The sequence below is a fragment of the Budorcas taxicolor genome, chromosome 7 (genome assembly GCF_023091745.1).
Source record: "Budorcas taxicolor isolate Tak-1 chromosome 7, Takin1.1, whole genome shotgun sequence".
NCBI classification, from domain to species: domain Eukaryota; kingdom Metazoa; phylum Chordata; class Mammalia; order Artiodactyla; family Bovidae; genus Budorcas; species Budorcas taxicolor.
The window spans coordinates 90,780,031-90,804,105 of record NC_068916.1 but is presented as its reverse complement, the minus strand read 5'-3'; the positions used below and the strand labels follow the sequence as shown (position 1 = coordinate 90,804,105).

The following is a 24,075-nucleotide window of genomic DNA, read 5'->3' as shown; positions in this document are numbered from 1 at the left end:
GATATCACTGCTTTTTAATACACTGTCTAGGTTTGTCAGAGCTTTCCTTCCAAGGGTCAAGTGTTTAATTTCATGGCTGCACTCACTATCTGCAGTGATTTTGGAGCCCAGGAAAATAAAATATATCACTGTTTCTACCTTTTCCCCTTCTGTTTGCCACAAAGTGATGGGACTGGATGCCAAGATCTTAAGATTGGTTTTTTTTCTGTAATATTGAGTTTTAAGCCAGCTGTTTCACTCTCCACTTTCACTAATGCTGACATACAATCACTAATAATCAATTTTCATATAATTTCCCCTGTGGTACTCATTCAATATGTTAATTGAGAGTGTTACTCAAAAATATCACATAGGATATATTAATCATTGGTCAATCCTAACTACTTAGGTGTGTGCCTTCACCATCTAATGGTATATATTTTTATTTTTCAAAAACCAAAGGATTCCAGGTAAAGTAACATCTGAGAAAAATGAAACCCCTACCCTTTAAAGTATTGTTAACTGGCAAAATGTCATTCAAATTAGTACTTAGTATTTTTAGTTAGTAAAGAACCATATTCAAATAAATTTGAGAGCAAAAAGAAGCTATAAAATGATTAAAGCAGCTTTTATAGGTCACTTAACAAGATATGGGAAATGTTTAGTCCTTTCATCTTTTAATAAAAAACAAAATATTAATTCTCCCTAGTTAAGAATCTATACAGTTTCCTAAGTACAGTGGATGAAAAAACATTTATAGGCACTGCCTTCGACCGTTCTTTTTCATTTTTTTCTAAATCTGTAGCTTAAACTAATCAGATGTTTGTGACAACATTCTTCTGCAAAATTATAGCAACTGTAAGACTTCCCATGGGGATACACTCACCTAAATATTCAACTCTATTAGATATTTACAGATGATTCTTTTATCACATTACCTTCACAAAAGTACGCAAATAATGCCTAAATGGTTTACTGAATTCAAACCCCCATTGCTGAAAAAGCTAGAGTTAAGTATTAAATGGAAAAATTTGTAATGAAGTAAATATTGTTCCAGTTTTATTTCCTGGGCTCCAAACATATATTTAGAACCAAAGGATAGAGTTTAGTCAAGTTTGGTAGTTTTAGAAAAACAATATATTTTATGTGTTCATAATCCCACCTCCAGCTTTCTTTTTCCACAGGTGTACCTTTAGGGATTAGACAGGTTTAAGGACCTTCCTGTTATCTTCTCTAATCCAAGTTTGCAGTTCTATGGATTGTTAAGTGAGCCATACAGATGTGCTAGAGGTTATGAGGAGATAATACCTTGCAATATACAATCCTTTCAAAATATTTAGTTTTGAAAAACTATAAATTTAGTGAAAATCTAAGCAAAATGTGAACATTAGTAAATGACATTGAATATGACAGCAAATTTGAAAAACATTTTCTGTTGATTATACAGACATTTTTCGAAGCTATTTTCCCTATGAATATGACTGTCAAGTATATATTAATATATCTATATGTATATATATAGATAGATTATTTTACTAGATTATAGATAGCAATCTCAGTTTCTTTTAATATCCATATCATATTCATATCCATATTTCATAACTAGGAATAGACAGCTCTGAAATGCCTTGGGAAACCACCAACATTTGTCTTTTACCTATACTTTGATGCCATAGTATCCAAAGAGGCACTGAAGGAAGAAGGTTAAGCTGAACCCAACATGATTATCACCTTATATGCCATGAAATATGAATTTTAAAAAAGGGAAAAATTTAAAGAGCTCTGCCATCACTCTCTACCCTCATTCCTTCTCTAGCTGCTACAAAACAGTGGAGATAGAAGCCAATGGAGCCCCATCTCATCAGTGAGCTCCTGGAAATACTGGCAGTTTTTCTCCACAGCATTCTTGACTTCCAACAGGGTATGGGTAAAAGATGGAAAAATTCCTCAGCCCTTGCCCACACATATCCTTACAAAACCTCAATTCTAGCACTGTTATTTAACTTATATACTGTTTCTTCTCCTATTAATCCACAACTTCACGAAAAAAAAGAAAAACGTGAAAATGTTAGTCACTCAGTTGTGTCTGTCTCTTTGCGACCTCATGGACTGTAGCTCGCCAGGCTCCTCTGTCCATGGAATTTTCCAGGCAAGAATACTGAAGTAGCCATTCCCTTCTCCAGGGGGTCTTCCTGACCCAGGGATCAAACACGGGTTTCCTGCACTGCAGACAGATTCTTTGCCATCTGAGCCACCAACAAATCCTCAACTTTATGTCTGTAAAAGGTGCAAATTAAAAATTAGTAAAGCTTTTTTTGTTGTTGTTGTCCCTTTCTGGCGTTCAAGATGTCAAAGCAAGGTCCTGGTGGGTCCTCTGGTGCAAAATTCCGGACTTCCTTGGGTCTTCCGGTTGGAGCCCTGATCAACTGTGCTGACAACACAGGAGCCAAGGATCTGTATATCATATCGGTGAAGACGATCAAGGGACGACTGAATAGACTTCTGCTGCTGGTGTGGGTGACATGGTGACGGCCACAGTCAAAAAAGGCAAAGCAGAGCTCAGAAGGAAGGTACATCCAGCGGTGGTAATTCAGCAATGAAAGTCATACTATAGAAAAGATGGTTTGTTTCTTTATTTTGAAGATAATGCTGGGGTCATAGCAAACAATAAAGGCGAGATGAAAGATTCTGCCATCAAAGGACCAGTTGCAAAGGAATGTGCTGAGTTGTCGTCCAGGATTGCTTCCAATGCTGGCAGCATTGCATGATTCTTTGGTGTATTTGTGAAAAAAAAAAAAAAAATCATTTGCTCCCCCCACCAAAAAAATTATAAAATATAAATCTTTTGTTTTCAAGAAATTACTATTTAAACAGTAACATGAAGTTACATTAAGGGATTGGGGTCCTATAGTAAGAAATAAAAAGCAAAGTCAAACTAAGTATTTAAAGGAGAATCTCATATAGAGAGACTTACAAAGTGTAGGCAGAATGTAGGGAAGTCATAGGTTAGTGCAGTAACCGGGAGCTAGAGCACTAACAAAACACCTGCCCTCCACCCCACCCTTAGGCCTGAGAGAGCGGGAAGAGGACAATTACCAGAACCAAGTGAGACAGAAAGAGGTCTGTCACACGGCCACCCAGAAGGAGTAAGCGCCTGTGATGAAGGGATGCTGACAGCCTCAGACAGACCTATGGCGTGTGACTGTGGCAGAAACTCTCCAAACAAAAAAGGAAAACATTTGTCTGAGAGAATGTACAGTCTCTAAAATTATGAAAGATTTAATTGACGAACATAGTTTGTTTTATTTTTTAAAGAAAAAATTGAATGCATTGAATGTATGCAAAACTTCAGTAAAAAAATAATTTAAAAAATGAGAAAGAAACTCTTTGAAGAGCAGATAGTAAATATGAAGTATTGTACAGGCCTCACTGAGGTGGCTCAGTGGTAAAAACAAAACAAAACAAATCTGCCTGCCAATGCAGGAGACCCAGGTTCAATCCCTGGGTTGGGAAGATCCCCTGGAGAAGGAAATGGCAACCCACTCCAGTATTCTTGCCAGGATAATCCCACGGCCAAAGGAGCCTGCCAGGCTACTGACCATGAGGTTGCAGAGTCAGACACAACTGAACACACACACACCACCCATTGCACAGGCCTAAATCAGACTACAGTCAGTCAGTTCAGTCGCTCAGGCATGTCCGACTCTTTGCGACCCCATGAACCGCAGCACGCCAGGCCTCCCTGTCCATCACCAACTCCCAGAGTTCACTCAGACTCACGTCCATCGAGTCCGTGATGCCATCCAGCCATCTCACCCTCTGTCGTCCCCTTCTCCTCCTGCCCCCAATCCCTCCCAGCATCAGAGTCTTTTCCAATTAATCAACTCTTCGCATGAGGTGGCCAAAGTACTGGAGTTTCAGCTTCAGCATCATTCCCTCCAAAGAAATCCCAGGGTTGATCTCCTTCAGAATGGACTAGTTGGATCTCCTTGCAGTCCAAGGGACTCTCAAGAGTCTTCTCCAACACCACAGTTCGACAGCATCAATTCTTTGACGCTCAGCCTTCTTCACAGTCCAACTCTCACATCCATACATGACCACTGGAAAAACCATAGCCTTGACTAGACGGACCTTAGGCAGCTTTTGAATAGGCTATCTATAGCTAATATTTATTGAGGGTTTTTTAGGGTCAACCCTATTCTGTTAGGCACATTTAATGTGTCATCTCACATTATACAACATTCCAAAGAAGTAGGGGATTATTTTTCCCATTTTACACAAAGGAAACCAGTTTGGAGACTCTAAGTAGTTGTCCAGTCCACACAGCTAGCAAATTGTGGAGGCAGGAATTGAACTTAGCTCTGACACCCAAATCCTATTCATTTCATAACAATATTATTGCATTATTATCCTTTGATTTTATGAAGTTAGATCTATCATACTTAGTAAGGACAACACATATTTTCAAACGAAATATATGTAAACAATAAATATTTGGCATTTTAGAAATTGTAATGTTGTAAGATTACATTTTAATTCTAGAAATTTGTGGTTTTCTTAGCTTGTTTATCTGTAGTCAGCATCAGATTTGTTATGCCATCATTCAGATTAAAAGTACAGATAACTTTTCTGTAAAACTGATCTTCTTTGTCCTTGGCCAACAAAGAATTATTCTTGTTTCCTTGGTAGCAACTTTATGATGATAGTAAGAGCTGAGTAGTATAGCAGGTAAAATATTTTTATTTTTTATTGAACAGAGCTCATATTTATAAAAACATGGTTGATGTAATACTGAAAAACCAGAAAAAGTAGATATAATGCGAAGATTTGTAAAATGTCTTAATTCTTAGATCCTTCAAAAGGTATAATCTACCATTTAAATCATATTCCCAATTTTAACCACTTTCCTTGGGCATATTATATACTCACTGAGCTAATACACCGACACTCAGCTATGCCAAAATATAGAATACTCTAAAATATCTAAAAATACTTTGGAGAATGGAAAAACAAGAGATTTTTATTTAAAACAGTACATGAACTATTCTCGTGCTTTATTTCTTTAATTATCTTTAAAATTTTACATATCAAAACATGACATGCTATAATCCGTCAGTTGACATAATACAGCATAGTAAATCATGATGTAATCGATCGCTTGCCATGGCTCGGTGCTTCCAATAATGATGTAATATAAATGTATATGAAAGCAGCTTTAACACATATATTTTTAAAACTCAGCTCTCTTCAAGAATGGAAACACACTAAATATTAAGCACTGTTATTAAAATGTTTTCCATCTTTTACAGAAAAGCCCAGTATAATATTCTAAAGAAGAACATTTTTAGCTATATAATAGGATTTTAATCATTAGGCTTTGTAGAGACTTCAAACGTATGCCCTTCATACATCTTAATCTTTCATATATAATAATAAAAATCTATGATCTATGAATAATTGGACTGGCTACGTATAATCAACCCTCAATTATCATTTCAGAGGCAAGAAAGAAATCACATAGACAAATGAAATTCTCAGATAAAACAAGAATGAGAGAATGATGAAGTTTAGAGCTGAAGAGACCTCAGAGATCAGCTACTCCAACCCCCTTATTTTACAAATGAATAAACTGAGCCCCTTGAAACCAAAGAGGCTTTTAAAAGGTCACAAAACAAGGTTATTTGCAGCTCAAGGACCAGTAGGTCTTCTGGCTCAGGATCTTTCCACAGTCCTATATTGGTATACTTCCCTGGTAGCTCAGATGATAAAGAAATCTGCCTGCAATGCAGGAGACCTAGTTTTGATCCCTGAGATGGGAAGATCCCTGGAGAAAGGAATTGCAGCCCACTCCAGTATTCTTGCCTGGAGAATTCCATGGAAAAAGAGCCAGGCGGGCTACTGTTCATGGAGTCACAAAGAGTTGGACATGACTGATTGACTCACACACACCCACACACACACACTCTGGTGTACATCAGTGGTTCAGTGTTTCCTTTTCTGATTCTTTTCCCTCATGGTTTATTACGAAGTATGGAGCATGGTTCCATGTGCTCTCTCTCTCTCTCTTTCTGTATATATATATATGTAGATCCATCCATGTTACTACAAATGGCATGATTTCATTCTTTTTTTATGGATGAGTAATATCCTGTTGCACGTATGTATGTGTGTATGGCTACATACATATCTAAATATTTGTATGGAAGGAAATCAGTCCTGAATATTCCTCGGAAGGACTGATGCTGAAGCTGAAACTCCAAGACTTTGGCCACCTGATGCAAAGAACTGACTCACTGGAAAAGACCCTGATGCTGGGAAAGATTGAAGGCAGGAGGAGAAGGGGACGACAGAGGACAAGATGGTTGGATGGCATCACCAACTTGATGGACATGAGTTTGGGTAAACTCTGGGAGTTGGTGATGGACAGGGAGGCCTGGCGTGCTGCAGTCCATGGGGTTGCAAACAGTCAGACACGACTGAGAAACTGAACTAATGAACAGGTTTGTTCAGAGCACTGAAACAGGCATTTCTCTTAGGAGTGAAGATCTCGCTCTCACTCCCTTTTAGGGGTAGGGTGGATTTGGTGGCAACTTGTATTTTTATCCAATTTCTAGCATTTTCCCTGTAATGCAGGAATCACAACCATTTTCTGAGTGTAAGTATTGATGTGGTTGACTAAAATGTTTGAAAGAAGAAAAGCTTCAAAGTAGGTATAATGCATAGAAAAGAGAGTCAGTTGAAGAAAGGACCTCCAGACAGCATGAGGATCCACCTGAGGTGGAGAGCATGGATCTGCTGTGGTTGAGTGCATGCATGCTAGGTCGCTCAGTCGTGTCCAACTCTTTGCAATCCCATGGACTGTAGCCCACCAAGCTCCTCTCTCTGAGTGATTCTGCAGGCAAGAATTCTCGAGTGGGTTGCCGTGCTCTCCTCCAGGGCATCTGCCCAACCCAGGGATCAGATCCATGTCTCTATGTCTCCTGCATTGGCAGGCAGGTTCTTTACTCTGGCGCCACCTGGGAAACCCCTGGCAGTGGTTTTACAGTGTGATTTCCTCCCAGCAGCACTCAGCATCCCTGGTATAGCTGAGGGAAATACCAACGTTGGACTGATATAGAGGTAGAATTTTGAACAGCAAACAGAAATGGGAAGGGAGGTAACTGACAAGAGAGTGATTGAAGTGATAGGTTGTAGACTACATTGGATAGTAGAGCAAATGAAGGCAGGACTGTTTAATTCTAAGGAGAAAAACAAGAGGGGTCAAGGTATTAGAAATCTTCACTTTGCGGAAGTACAATTATAAAAAGAAATTTATCTTTAGTCAGACCATTGACACTCCAGCTTATAAATAATTTTGATCTCTAGAAGCAACATCTGGTAAAAATACACAGCTCTGCAGAATAATCTTAGGATCTGGTGACATCAGCCTAAGGCACAAACTGCATGAGTCAAAGACACAATCAAGAGAATGAGATGACAAGCCATAGATGAGGGGAAAACATTTGTAAAAGACACATCTGATAAGGGACTGCTATCTAAAATACACAAAGAACTCTTAAAATTCAACAATAAGTAAACACATAACCAAATTAAAAAATGGACTGAAGACCTTAACAGACAATTCACCAAAGAAAATGAACAGATTCACATCATAAGCCATCAAGTAAAAGCACATTAAAACCAAGATAAAACTACACACTTATTAGAATAGTCAAAATCCTGAACACTGAAAACACTAAATGCTGACAAGGATGTGGAACAAGAGGGAATCTCATTCATTGGTAATGGAAATGCAAAATGGTATCGTTACTTTGGTAGACAGTTTGGTGATTTCTTAGAAAACTAAAACTCTTACCACATGATTCAACAGTCTTTCTCCTTGGTATTTACTTAAAGGAGTTAAAAACTTATGTCCATGCAAAAACCCACAAATGAATGATTATTGCAGATTTATTCACAATCGCCAAATCTTGTAAGCAACTAAGATGTCCTCTAGTAGTCGAATTGATAAACTGTGGTATATCCAGACAATTGAATATTATTCAGCACTAAGGAAAAAAAACACAGAGCTATCAAGTCTTGAAAGAATTTTAATGCATACTACTAAATAAAAGATACCAATATGAAAAGGCTACCCACCATAAGATTCCAATTGTATGATGCTCTGGAAATGACAAACTATGGAGATAGCAAAAAGATCACTGGTTCCCAGTGGAGGAGAAGGATGACTTGGTAAAGCACAGAGGATTTCTAGGGCAGTGAAACGTAGCTGTACAATACTGTAATGGTTTGCTTCATTTAGTTGCTAGTTCAGTTCAGTTCAGTTCAGTTCAGTCGCTCAATCATGTCTGACTCTTTGCGACCCCATGAATTGCAGCACACCAGGCCTCCCTGTCCATCACCAACTCCCGGAGTTCACTCAGACTCACGTCCATCGAGTCAGTGATGCCATCCAGCCATCTCATCCTCTGTCATCCCCTTCTCCTCCTGCCCCCAATCCCTCCCAGCATCAGAGTCTTTTCTCTTCACATGAGGTGGCCAAAGTACTAAGTCATATCCAAATTCTTTGTGACTATAGCCTGCCAGGGTCCTCTGTCCATGGGATTTCCCAGGCAAGAATGCTAGAGTGAGTTGCCATTTCCTTTTCCAGGGGATCTTCCCAACTGAGGGATCAAGCCGACATCTCCTGCATTAGCAGGAGGATTCTTTGCCCCTGAGCTACCAGAGAAACTATAATGGCACGTACACAAAGACACTACTGTACTGGTGGATACACATAATTATACTTTAGTTCAAGTTCACAGAATTTATAACAGCAACAGTGAATCCAAATGTAAAATCTGGAGTTGGAGTGATTATATTGATACATAATATAGGTTCATCAACTGTAACAATTATGCCTCTTGGTGGAGGATGTTGATAATGGAGGAAGCTATATGTATGTGAGGGCAGAGGATATATGGAACTCTGTATACCTTCCTCTCAATATTTCTATGATCCAAAAACTGCTATAAATAAAGTCATGCAAAAAGAAATCAAAACACACTCAGCACATAATCCTTATTATATGAAATAAGGCAGTCTTTGGAAACTATATGGTATGACATATCCATCATATTATAAGGTTCAAAATTATAAGATTTAAAGTATCTTCTGTTGTTTTTAGTTTTTTGAATGTTGAGCTTTAAGCCAGTTTTTTCACTGTCCTCTTTCACCGTCATCAAGAGGCTCTTTAGTTCCTCTTCACTTTCTGCCATAAGGATGATATCATCACCAGATCTGAATTTATTGATATTTCTCTTGACAATCTTGATTCTAGCTTGTGGATTCATTCAGCTCAGCATTTCACATGATGTACTCTGCATATGAGTTATACAAGCACGGTGACAACATACAGCCTTGGCATACTGCATTCCCAATTTGGAACCACTCCATTGTTTCATGTCTGGTTTTAACTATAGCTTCTTGACCTGCATACAGCTTTCTCAGGAGGCAGGTAAGGTGATCTGGTGTTCTCTTCCCTTTAAGATTTTTCCACAGTTTATTGTGATCCACACAAAGGCTTTAGCATAGTCAATGATGCAGAAGTAGATGTTTTTCTGGAATTCTCTTGATTTTTCTGTGCTTCAGTGGATGTTTGCAATTTGATCTCTGATTCTTCTGCTTTTTCTAAATCCAGTCTGTACATCTGGAAGCTCTCTGTTCATGCACTGTTGAAGCCTAGCATGAAGGATTTTGAGCATTACCTTGCTAGCATGTGAAATGAGCACAACTGTGCAATAGTTTGTACATTCTTTGGCATTGCCCTTCTTTGGGATTGGAATGAAACCTGACGTTTTCCAGTCTTGTGGCCACTTCTGATTTTTCCAAATTTGCTGGCATATAGAGTGTCCCACTGTAACAGCATCATCTTTCAGGATTTGAAGTAGCTCAACCAGAATTTCATCACCTCCACTAGCTTTGTTCATAGTGATGCTTCCTAAGGTCCACTTGACTTCACACTCCAGGATGTCTGGCTCTAGGTGAGTGATGACACCACTGTTATTATCCAGGTCCTTAAGACCCTTTTTTATATTTTGCCACTTTTTCTTAATATTGTCTGCTTCTGTTAGGTCCATACCATTTCTGTCCGTTTTTTTTTTTTTTTTTTTTTTTTGCCAATCTTTGCATGAAATGTTCCCTTAGTATCTCTAACTGTCTTCAAGAGATCTCTAATCTTTCCCATTATATTGTTTTCCTCTATTTCTTTGCATTGTTCCCTTAAGGCTTTCTTATTTCTCCTTGCTATTCTTTGGAACTCTGCATTCAGTTCAGTTCAGTTCAGTCACTCAGTCGTGTCTGACCATTTGCGACCCCATGAACTGCAGCACGCCAGGCCTCCCTGTCCATCACCAACTCCCGGAGTTCACTCAGACTCACGTCCATCGAGTCAGTGATGCCATCCAGCCATCTCATCCTCTGTCATCCCCTTCTCCTCCTGCCCCCAATCCCTCCCAGCATCAGAGTCTTTTCCAATGAGTCAGCTCTTCGCATGAGGTGGCCAAAGTACTGGAGTTTCAGCTTCAGCATCATTCCTTCCAAAGAAATCCCAGGGTTGATCTCCTTCAGAATGGACTGGTTGGATCTCCCTGCAGTCCAAGGGACTCTCAAGAGTCTTCTCCAACACCACAGTTCAAAAGCATCAATTCTTCGGTGCTCAGCCTTCTTCACAGTCCAACTCTCACATCCATACATGACCATTGGAAAAACCATAGCCTTGACTAGACAGACCTTTGTTGGCAGAGTAATGTCTCTGCTTTTGAATATGCTATCTAGGTTGGTCATAACTTTTCTTCCAAGGAGTAAGCGTCTTTTAATTTCATGGCTGCAATCAACATCTGCAGTGATTTTGGAGCCCCCAAAAATAAAGTCTGACATTCAGATGGGTTTATCTTTCTAGCTTAACTTAATAGTAGTTCTCAAAATCAGCAAACTTTTAGGAATTTGTTGAAAATGCAAATTCTCTGTCACCCACCATGCTGCTGAATCAGAAACTCTGGAGGTGGGGCCCAGTGTGTTGTTTTTGAGCAAGCCCTCCAGATGATCCTGGTGCATACAATGGCAATACAGTCATTCAACTGGGGTAAACTTGCTTGTCCTATAGGTCTGCCTTGACTTCTCTCTAATAATATTATGATTTCAACACATATTCTCCATCAAATCTTTCAATTAAAAAAACATATTTCAAAATAATTTCTTACTCCAAGGAAAGAAAGAGATTTTTTGTACCGCAGGCAAGAAAAACACTCAGTAGCTATGCAGCTAAAAACAAAAATAAAAAGAAGCACCATAGTGATCTAAATAAAGTTTCTAAAAAACTAGGGAAAAAAAAATCTTCAAATTTTGATGGAATACTCTGGGTTTACATACCTATAAATATAGCTGGCTCTAGTTTCTTCAGTTTTGGACTACTGTTAGAAATATTGCCATCCATAAAAGAAAGAAATCAATGACTTCCATAGACAGTGGTACCAGTTATATAATTTAAACTAAATTCAATAAGTCTCAGAGGCTTCCCAGGTAGCACAGTAGTAAAGAATCTGCCTTCCAATGCAGGAGACTCTGGAGACTGAAGAAATTCAAGTTCAGAGTTAAGAAGATACCTTGGAGTAGAAAATGGCAACCCACTCCAGCATTCTTGCCTGGAAAATTCCATGGATAGAGGAGCCTGGTGGTCTACCGTCCTTGATGTTGCAAAGAATCAGACACAACTGAGCACACACATAACAAGTCCCAGGATTAATAAAACAGATGTACTTGCTGGAAATTTCCTGGGCCCTGACTCCAAGGTGAAGTCTGCAACGAAATTATCAGGAGGTTATTCATTACACTTAAAGAACTCTGGTGATCATAGGGAACAGAAAGGGAAAAGAGAGGAGGAGACAAGGGGGAGGAAAAGAGAAAGGAACACAGAGAAGAGAGGATGGATGTGATGACTACAAGAGAAAATAACCCAACTGTAAAGTTGTTTCCTGAGACCTGGGAGAAAGACCGCACTCCTAAAGGCTTAGATTTCCAATAAAGATAAGTTAACAGTTCAAGAAAATTGAGCGACACTGTTGTGATGGCATGATCAACAACATTCTGACCTATTATTAAGTTATACATTCTGCTTTTTCTTTTTTCAGCAAATAAAGCTAAAGATGGCAAGACAAAAGTGAAACATCGAACATAAAATTTTCTACTTTTACTTTTCCCTGAAATCTCCTTCTTTGAACTGAGTAAGAGTAATGTATAAGTAAGCAAGATTCCATAGTAAGAACTGATTCCTAATAAATTTCTCTCAGTAAATAACTATACATCACATTGAGTGGGAATTAAATCAAAGTGAATTAACCACTTCATGAGGAAAGAAAAGGGCAATAAAATAAGCAACTGTTTCAAGTCCCTTACAAGCTAAAAACATTTCAATTAAAACATTTATTTTAGAATGAAATGCAGCAAAAAAATTTCACTACTGTTTACTTTAAACTTGCAGGTATAGTAATATGTTTTGATTGCAATTTTTCAGATTAATTACTATGAGGTTAAAATCAAATAGAATATTTAATATCAAATTTAGAATGCCATTCTTGTGACATGGTGTAACTCACGAACATACTGTAAACTTACAGGTGATATGAGCACAAAGTATTAAGAATTTAATTATGTAACTGGTGGATAAGTTATTAAAAATTATGAATTATTATGATGCTCTGTATACTGCAATAAAACTATTCACACAGTCGTTTATACCATACAGGATCTTAGAAGCTAAGTCACAGCATTTGCATTTCTATAACAAAGGATTTCATCTTCTTGAAACATGTTATGGCCTGGCCTCATTAATTCAGAAAAAAGAAAATACAATTAAGGAGAGTCTTCAGAGGTTCTAAAGTCATCTGAATTCCGGAGTGGTTAATGACATGAGTGTTATTAGCTTAAGTTCATCCTGTTGCTCTGTTAGGTTATATAGAAATTATTTATATTTTCATCTATGAATTTTGCTGCAATTCCTTTTGATCTCTGTGAGAGAAATTTAAGACTCAAAATAGTATTTTATATATATACAAACTATATGAAAATAAAATACATATATCAGTTTGTACTCTATATTAGCTAAAAACCTTTCATTTTTCATGTTAAATTTCTATTCTGCTAGTTGAAAATAAAGACCAAGTTATTTAGAATGTGTATGCAGCTATACCTATATCTCTAATATTCCTTCTTCACCTTCCCGGTGTGGAAACTTGCACTTAACCTTTGAACTTAAGTTTCCTTTACATTCACATGACATTTTCAGATTTCACTTTTTGAAATATGTGCATAAGTTTGTATGTTTAACATATACTACCATATAAATATCTCATTTTAGAATATCATACATCAAAAGATTGTTTTAAATCTCCCATTCTTACATGCTCTTGTTACAATTTACATATAGTATTCCAGTTTATACACAGTTATATCAACACATATGTAAGCTGCAAAGTTTTGTCACAGAGACCCTTGAAAGCACTCTTGTAACACACTTTCTTATTTTTCACTTTCTTGAATTAAAAAAGAACAATATACTTAATAATGTATATTAATGTGGATAAGTTAAACATAAAACTGCATTGTCATATTAATGGGTAAAGTTTTTTTGAAGTATGGTCAATTTATTGATTTGAGCGTGTAAAGCTGTTCCTATTACTTAAGCAGCTTTTTTTTGTTACATCAAGGATGGTAATTTTATTGAGAAAGGCACAATAGAAGATGATTGATTGTCTGCTTTTGTCATGGAGATGAATTATTGTAGAATGCATACGTGAAAAAAATAAAAGCATTGTTCTCTAAATTCGCCCTTGATGCTTTGTTCGTTTGAGTTCATTGTTCGGAGACTCTAGTATGAGCTAATACTAAATACTATAGTAAATAAAAGCATTTTTTTGCTGAAGCAAAATTACTTTCTTTGCTAATGAAACTCAGCTTTATGAAATAACAGTGTCTGCCAGTGTGCTACATTTAAAATGTATAATTCAATATATGCCAAAAGCTGAGTAGTAACAGAAACTTTGCATAGCTATTATCATTTTATTAAATTAGTAATAAAAGTGCCTAATGAAAAATGAAAAACTTTTTATTTAAAACTTAATGGGAAAGCAGCTCACAAGCAATGCAAATTAAAAAACGGTACATTTAATTTTAGACAGTTGAATAAAATCTATTAAGAAAGAATATAATTGTCAGTAACCATTGAATGACTTCAATAACTTTTTAATCAAAAAATCAGATCATGATTATCAAATTTTCTCAGACTTTTGAAAGGATTAAGTATTAGAATACAACAAAAGTTTTGTCAACTGTTATGTCTTTAAAACAAGACATAAAATACTACTTTTAAAGAGAAGAATGTCATGCCAATTTATTATTGCTTCTTGGAGGTATTCTTTCTTTATATTTGAGGCATGGATAACATCTAGCAAAATCAGTGTGTTGTTTCATGAAGTTTGCTTTTTAGATAGATGTTAACATTAGTGACGATAGGATCTCTTTGGCTATGCTACTTTTCATTGTTTTTTCGAAGCACTGTGATTTGCTGAGAGACAGAACACTTCATTCTAGATACAGCTATCACCTGGTGTTTGCTAAATCACTGTGAAATTCTTGCAACAGCTGTTTGTTCCTGGGGAAACATTCACTTCATATTGCGGCAATAAACTGATCATTGCCAATTAAATGCCCATTAATTGTGTAAGCAAGGATTACTGCCAGATGTTTACACTAGAAAGAAAAATATCCTTTGCTATTTATTTTCCACTTATAGCCATCCCTTTTCATGTAAATAATTATGCCTTTTGTATTTTATAATATGCCACAAATTTCAATTTAAAAATTAATAAAATAATCTCTCCATAGATTGGATTCAATAAAAGATGAGCCAGGGCACATCATTCATATAATACAAAAGGAACAAAGTTGGGTAGAATCACTTTTTCAAAGCAAAAAATAATATGGTCAGACATTACATAGTGATTTAAATTTTCTAGATTGTTTTAATACTATATCACATATTTCCTAGAATTTATCTTTGATGCTTTATGCTTCTTTTGAATAAGCCTATGAATGTATGTTCTTAAAAGCTACAGTAAAACAAACTATCTTACATAGACTATAATGGAAAAGAAAACTAAAAGGAATCCTTGTGAAATAAAGCAGGTGGCATTTTTAAATTTTTAGTTAAATCTCATAGTCTTTGTATTTACCTGGAGCTTCATGTCAGCTCAAAATATTAAGTTCTTCTCTAGAAGGCATTAGTAATGAAAATGAAACAAAACATTTAATATTTTGTCCCAAGTAATTTATTTCTCACCACCAAACAAAATGGAAAATAAACATGAACCATATGAATATGTTTATTACTTCTTTTAGAGTCTAAATACATGGCAAAAGTGAAAGAAAAAAAATTGTTTCCATGGCAATACACACCTATAAATCACACTTTTTAGAGAGGAAAGCTTTCAGAGAATACATCAGACACATATTTCCTTGCAGTTGTACCTTCCTGCTTTCATAAGGAATAGCAAATTCATATCTGTGTCCTCCCTGTTAGAAACCCTGATCCCAAAGCCTCGCACCACAGCCATACAATGTGTGTGGACAGCACCGGGAAGATGAGGTGGTGCTCTGTTCCTCACCAGATTGAACCACACCTCCTCTTTGGAAGGTGATCACAGGACACATTCAGAGCTGCGGGAAGACATGAAACAGTAGCATCTGGCTCCTTAAATATCTCTGCAGGCATTTGTAATGGCATCTTTGAAGTTTTCTCTGCATCTGTCACATGTTTAGACTGCACATTGACTGCCCCAGCTGAGCACGATTTTGATTCTTTGAGACTTTGAATAGTGTAATCTGTTTAAGAATAAGGCTCAGGAAAATCCCTTATAATATCCATACACAAGCACTTTCATGATTCAAAAAGGGGGTCCTCATTCCCATAACTGTTATTTTTTATGCTGAAATGATGCCAGCCTTTGAGTTCATAAAACAGCCTACAATTACATTCCAGCTCTGCACATTTTTTGAGAACCTGTACTCAAAAACCACATCTTGTCTAGCTTTTTTTTTTTTTAACCAGTATTATAGAAATTGCTACTTGAGGAGAAGGCCTTCGTAAATGTGATGTGTGCCTAATCATCTTGGCACCCGATTATAAAGGAAATCTGACCACTGTCAACTCACTTTGAAAATCATTTTTGATTCAACCTATTGAGCACCAAGTACATCAAGTGCAGAACATAAGAATAAAGAGTGATTTGACTTCACTGATGGTGTGAGTGCTATTGACTTTGTCTCTACTAAATTAATACACTTCTAACAATTAAGTCATGATGGCTCTTTAATCTACCTCCATATGTGTACAGACTGTTTCCTACTATTAGCAGGTCCTCAAGATATATCAAACATCCCTATAAATACAATTGGGACTATTAAGTATAGCTTCAGTCCCTCCAATTTCATACATGCCCTATTTTAAATTTTTGAAGTGGACAAAATCTTCTTAGTGTCTCAAAACTCTGTATTTCTACTTTCACCAATTGAACAAAGTATCTAATAAATTCACTGACAGCAGGGTAGCAAAGGTTTAACATTTTACTCTCCCTTAAAGTTTTCTGTTTTAACAGAAGACCATGAGGGAAAATGCTTCTAAAAACTCTTAGTTTGAGCATGCATATGCACACACAAACACTAAAACAAACAGAAAACAATAGCTATCTTAAGACAGAAAAATTTTCAAGCCATATTAAATTATATCATTTTGGCTTTCATTTTCTCTTTTTATGGGATTGCCCTGATGGTATAAATTATTTCATATAGTTCATGAAGTTTCTCTTTTTCCTTATGTATCATAAAGACTATCAAATTTAAATTTTAAAATGCAAAAAAAAGCCAGCACCAGGAAGAAGCTGACAAAGTGTCCTCCTACCTTGCTCCTGGTAGGTTATCAAGAGAAATTAGACTACTTACACAAATGAGTTGATCTATGGATTTCAATATCCAGAACCCTGGGGTGAGGCATAGTATGTGATACAAATGAATATGAAACAGCTGGGAGAAATGGGAACTAGTTGTAAAGAAGAAATCTAGTTCAATTAATAGTGTCAATTAATCTGGAGAATTAATTGTCTTCAATGTGTCCTTCTGGAATGTTTCCCTACTTCCTTCAGAAACAGATCACCATAGAGTGTGTAGCAGCTTCTTGCCTGTTCTGCCAACTTAAGGGAAATTCTCCCTAAAATCTTAGATTACTAAGGGAATTACATGTGCCTCAAAGTTTGGTTTCATGATATGGATTTATTTGCTCATATTTGTGATCTTCATTATATGATCTTTCAGTACACAAATATAATTTTTTTTTTGCATCTGTCTTCATATTCACACAACTATGTCTCTCAATTCAGATTTGGGGGAATGGTTGGTATAAAATATGGGGATTGGGGATTCTGGATTAATTGCATGTCATGGACTCAAATATAATAAAAAATACAAAAATATCAAGAGTATGTCATATATCTTCAGAAAATACATTAATACAAGATCAAAGTGAGGAAGTGTGGATTCACTGGTTCAGAGGCCACTGTTATTCACAAATTAAAAACACAGAAAAACATCTATCAGGGACATGTTTGGCAATCATGATGCACTCATAAATGATTAAATGTACTTTTGTCATTGATTGGCAGGAAATGGCATGAAGCATGAAAAGGAGCTCTTTTTTTTAAGGAATAACTTCTCTTTTGGCTCAGCCAGTAAAGAATCTGCCCGCAATGTGGGAGATCTGGGTTTGATCCCTGGGTTGGGAAGATCCTCTGGAGAAGGGAAAGGCTACCCACTCCAGTATTCTGGCCTGGAGAATTCCATGGACTGTATTGTCAGTACATGGGTTTGCAAAGAATCAGACATAACTCAGCGACTTTCACTTTCACTTATAATTCTTACTTTTTTCTTTGTTTCCAAGCATCATGCCACTCAGTTTTTTCCCTCATTTCTTTTACTGATAACCAAGGAAGAGTTCTAGAATGAAGTAGTGATCTTTATGATTGGTAAAAAGAAACTCAGAAAACTAATTTAGATTAAGATTTAAATTATTAATTTAATTAAGAACTAATTCTTATTCAAATTTAATTAAGAATTAATTCTTAATTCTAATTTAGTTTAGAATTAATTCTTAATTTTAATTTAGTTTAAAATTAAGATTTAAAAAATGAAGTTAAGAAAGAATCTAGGAGAAACATTTTATAGATTCCTAAGGGAGATACCTATTATATCTACTATGTGGGCAAGAATCCCTTAGAAGAAATGGAGTAGCCATCATAGTCAACAAAAGAGTCTGAAATGCAGTACTTGGATACAATCTCAAAAAACGACAGAATGATCTCTGTTCATTTCCAAGGCAAACCATTCAATATCACGGTAACCCAAGTCTATGCCCTGACCAGTAACTCTGAAGAAGCCGAACAGTTCTATGAAAACCTACAAGATCTTCTAGAACTAATACCCAAAAAAGATGTCCTTTTCGTTATAGGAGACTGGAATGCAATAGTAAGAAGTCAAGAAACACCTGGAGTAACAGGAAAATTTGGCCTTGGAATGCGGAATGAAGCAGGGCAAAGGCTAATAGACTTCTGCCAAAAAAACGCAATGGTCATAGCAAACACCCTCTTCCAACAACACAAGAGAAGACTCTACACATGGACATCACCAGATGGTCAACACCGAAATCAGACTGATTGTATTCTTTGCAGCCAAAGACGGAGAAGCTCTGTACAGTCAGCAAAAACAAGACCGGGAGCTGACTATGGATCAGCTCATGAACTCCTTACTGCCAAATTCAGACTGAAATTGAAGAAAGCAGGGAAAACCACTAGACCATTCACGTATGACCTAAATCAAACCACTTATGACTATACAGTGGAAATGAGAAATAGATTTAAGGGACTAGATCTGATAGACAGAGTGCCTGATGAACTATGGATGGAGGTACGTGACATTGTATAGGAAACAGGAATCAAGACCATCCCGAAAAAAAAGAAAAGCAAAAAACCAAAATGGCTGTCTGAGGAGGCCTTACAAATAGCTGTGAAAAGAAGGGAAGTTAAAAGCAAAGGAGAAAAGGAAAAATATGCCCATTTGAATGCAGAGTTCCAAAGAATAGCAAGGAGAGATAACAAAGCCTTCCACAGCGATCAATGCAAAGAAACAGAGAAAACAACAGAATGGGAAAGACTAGAGATCTCTTCAAGAAAATTAGAGATACCAAGGGAACATTTCATGCAAAGATGAGCTCGATAAAGGACAGAAATGGTATGGACCTGACAGAAGCAGAAGATATTAAGAAGAGGTGGCAAGAATACACAGAAGAACTGGACAAAAAAGATCTTCATGACCCAGATAATCACAATGGTGTGATCACTCACCTAGAGCCAGACATCTTGGAATGTGAAGTCAAGTGGGCCTTTGGAAGCATCACTACGAAGAAAGCTAGTGGAGGTGATGGAATTCCAGTTGAGCTATTTCAAATCCTGAAAGATAACGCTGTGAAAGTGCTGCCCTCAATATGCCAGCAAATTTGGAAAACTCAGCAGTGGCCACAGGACTGGAAAAGGTCAGTTTTCATTCCAAACCCAAAGAAAGGCAATGCCAAAGAATGCTCAAACTACCGCACAATTGCACTCATCTCACATGCTAGTAAAGTAATGCTCAAAATTCTCCAAGCCAGGCTTCAGCAATATGTGAACCATGAACTTCCAGATGCTCAAGCTGGTTTTAGAAAAGGGAGAGGAACCAGAGATCAAATTGCCAGAGATCAATTGGATCATGGAAAAAGCAAGAGAGCTCCAGAAAAACATCTATTTCTGCTTTATTGACTATGCCAAAGCCTTTGACTGTGTGGATCACAATCAACTGTGGAAAATTCTGAAAGAGATGGGAATACCAGACCACCTGACCTGTCTCTTAAGAAGTCTGTATGCAGGTCAGGAAGCAACAGTCAGAACTGGACATGGAACAACAGACAGGTTCCAAATAGGAAAAGGAGGATGTCAAGGCTGTATATTGTCACCCTGCTTATTTAACTTATATGCAGTGTACATCATGAGAAACGCTGAGCTGGAGGAAGCACAAGCTGGAATCAAGATTGCCGGGAGAAATATCAATAACCTCATATATGCAGATGACACCACCCTTGTGGCAGAAAGTGAAGAAGAACTAAAGAGTCTCTTGATGAAAGTGAAAGAGGAGAGTGAAAAAGTTGGCTTAAAGCTCAGCATTCAGAACACTAAGATCATGGCATTTCATCCCATCACTTCATGGCAAATAGATGAGGAAACAGTGGAAACAGTGTCAGACTTTACTTTTCTGGGCTCCAAAATCACTGCAGATGGTAACTGCAGCCATGAAACTAAAAGACACTTACTCCTTGGAAGGAGAGTTATGACCAACCTAGACAGTATATTAAAAAGCAGAGACATTACTTTGCCAACAAAGATCTGTCTAGTCAAGACTAGTTTTTCTAGTGGTCATGTATGAATGTAAGAGTTGGACTATAAAGAAAGCTGAGCACCGAAGAAGTGATGTTTTTGAACTGTGCTGTTGGAGAAGACTCTTGAGAGTCCCTTGGACTGCAAGGAGATTCAACCAGTCCTGAGTGTTCATTGGAAGGACTGAATTTGAAGCTGAAACTCCAATACTTTGGCCACCTCATGCGAAGAGCTGAATCATTTGAAAAGACCCTGATGTTGGGAAAGATTGAGGGCAGGAGGAGAAGGAGACAATAGAGGATGAGATGGTTGGATGGCATCACCGATTCTTTGGACATGGGTTTGGTGAACTCTGCGATTTGGTGAGGGACAGGAAGGCCTGGTGTGCTGCGGTTCATGGGGTTGCAAAGTGTCAGACACAAGCGACTGAACTGACTGAAGGGAGATACAGAGAGGAAGCCTCAGAGAAAACATACAGTTACTTGTATTAATTTAAACATGTATGTACTCAAGAAACACGTATTAAGTCAATTCTATATTCCAAGGATTGTGGGACAGTGTAGTGTATTGCAAAAGAGTATAATTTAAGATTTTAATTCTGGTTCTTCCACTAACTGGCTGCTAACCAAGAGTAGGCCAGTCTACTTTTATGATCACCAGTTTTCTCTCATGTAAAACAAGAGTGAAGTAGATATCTAAGAATCTTCCAGCTCTAAAGCTCATTACTGAATTTTTCATTTTTCAGTCGGATAGCATGTCATAATGTACATTGAGCCCATGGGTCTGCAGATTGCTGCTCCAGATACCTCAAACTGAACAGTTTCCCACTTGCAAAGTTTTCCCACTCTCAAAATTCAGCTTATGTCATGAGACTACTCTGATATTAGGCCTCAGATACAAATATGTTGGAAAATTAAACGCCTAATACTTAGAAAGGGGGCACAAAAAAAGAGATATCTCACTATGCAAACAGTAGAACCCCATATCCAGAAAAGAGTACACCTTCAAATTTAGCAGGTGAATTTGACAAAACCCCATGTGTTTTATGAGACATCAGTCCCCCAGTCACCTCCAGCAAAAAAGTCTGGATCAAATGAGTCTAAGACATTTGCTATGCTACTAACCGTAAAGGCTCAGGAATGTTAGTTGTAAAAAGTCTTATATATATATATTTTTAAGAATAATATTTATCTTTTTCAAATTTATATAAGCATATTATAGAATCCAATTAGAAAATATAGTATCAGGACATTAAACAAAACTTTTGTTGAATTTTTGTTAAGGAAAAAACCTAAAGCAGTTAGGGCTAAGACACTGCACTGAAAGACACAGAGCCAGGAGTGTTCTTTACTGTTAAACTACCAGCCTCCTAGAAACTTCAGTATTTCTGATATAAGTCAAAGAGAAGTCAGGTGAGTGTCACACCTTTTATCTTTCAACCTTTTGTCTTTCAGATAAGAATAGACTTTTAATGAGTAGCTATTTGTGCAAAGAACACAGGTTTTTGAAGTATAGCTACACAGTACAATGAGGACCCCAACAAAATTCTATGGAAAGGTGATTTTATACCTAATTGAATTGGATCTTGATTCTTATCTTTCACCAAGCATAGTTCTCAAAGATTTGAAGGGTAAATTTTCAAAGAAAGGGGAGGGATCTGTATAGGACAAAGTGAGGCTCAGGCCTGGCAAGAAGAGCTGGCAGCCCGTTCCTAGGAAGTGAGCAGGTAGAAAGCAGATTCCATTCCGGCATCTACAATATCCTGTCTACCCAAGCTGGACTGGGAGAGCAAAACACACATCATGTTTCATTTTGTGAATCACTCTGGCAGAACTCTTAACAGCCTTCACTAATATTTAACCCAGGGCAGAAAAACACCACCAGGCAAGGCTAAAGCATGGCCAGGGCAGTGCTGAGCCATTCAGAAGCACCCAGTCTACTACTTACCAGTTAGTAGACAGACTTGCTCCAGTCCCATCACTACTCTTGCGTAAATGTGATCTCTCATCCATTTTACCTAACTGAACGTTTTGGACCCATGTTATCACTTACCGGTAAAGTTTTACTAGATATAAACATAAAACTGGGCATCCCACGTGACTCTAGCAGTAAAGAACCCGCCTGACAATGCAGGAGACATAGGAGATCCAGGCTCGATCTCTGGATCAGAAAGAGCCCCTGGAGGAAGGCATGGCAACCCACTCCAGTATTCTTGCCTGGACAGTCTCATGGACAGAGAAGCCTGGTGGGCTGTAGTCCATAGGGTTGCAAAGAGTCAGACACGACTGAAGCAAGTTAGCATACAAACAAAATTCATGATAATGATCACACTGAACAACTTTTATGGAAGGAAGTTGTTGGATAGTTGCTTAATAATCACCTTCTGGACAATTTGGAGTGCTTCTCATGCAAAGATGTAGTGAAAGTGAGAAGCTCAGTCATGGCCAACTCTTTGCAACCCCATGGACTATAACCATCCAGGCTCCTCTGTCCATGGGATTTTCTAGGCAAAAATACTGGAATGGGTAATCATTCCCTTCTCCAAGGGATCTTCCTGACCCAGGGGTCAAACCTGGGATTCCCGCATGGTGAGCAGATTCTTTACCATCTGAGCCACCAGGGAAGCAAAACTGATGAACAATGTGTTACATAAGATGAGTTAATTTTTCTCAAAAAGAGAAGGAAAAAAAAAAAAAAAAACCAGCTGCTGCTGCTAACACTGAATACTGTTTAACTAGCTCAATAATTCAAGTCCAGGATACCTATTTTTTGGCTTTTTCATGAACACAAGGCTGGAGCATCATTTCTACATTTAAAGCTGGATAAGGGTAGTTTTTCGGAGAAGGCAATGGCACCCCACTCCAGTACTCTTGCCTGGAAAATCCCATGGACAGAGGAGCCTGGAAGGCTGCAGTCCATGGGGTCGCTGAGGGTCAGACACAATTGAGTGACTTCACTTTCACTTTCACTTAAGGGTAAATTTTTACCAATGAAAACAATAGGCTGCTCAGAAGATTCCATCAGATTTCTACTTCAGCCTAAACTATCATTTACTCGAGAAGGAGTCTAGGAATGCATATATCAAAAACCAGGAGAACAAGGATGGTCAAAGGGTTCAGAGCAGCCACAAAGAGTGACATATTCCCTCTGAACATAATTTCACATTCTATGGTTCTAATTAAACAGAACCTTCCAAAATTATAATTGCTAAAGACAACTATCTAAACAATAATCTATGACATTTCTTTTCCCTTAACAAAAAAAGAAAGGTGGGCTTTTAAAATTCAAGTTAATGTTGGTTTTTCTTATTAAATGAATTGTGAATGACAGTGACTTATATAAAGCAATGTAAATTATAAACAGTGCCAATCTCCATTGATGAAATCTACATGAGGAATTGCTGATAACTTAAAGCAAATTCAAGGCTTCTTTCTTTGCTCATGACTGCATTTTGTGATGTCTCTAGGGCATTCTCAATCGCTTATTGTTTCAGTATGATGGTCCATAACACTCTTTTACTTTCAAAGTTGTTCTGGCTTAGACAATAAATTAT

At 37.4% G+C, this 24,075-nt stretch overlaps 1 pseudogene; it reads left to right on the top strand.

Moving 5' to 3' along the window:
• The first annotated feature begins 2,325 nt into the window (after positions 1 to 2,325).
• LOC128051412 (60S ribosomal protein L23-like) lies at positions 2,326 to 2,747 on the top strand (annotated as a pseudogene).
• Positions 2,748 to 24,075: the final 21,328 nt, after the last annotated feature.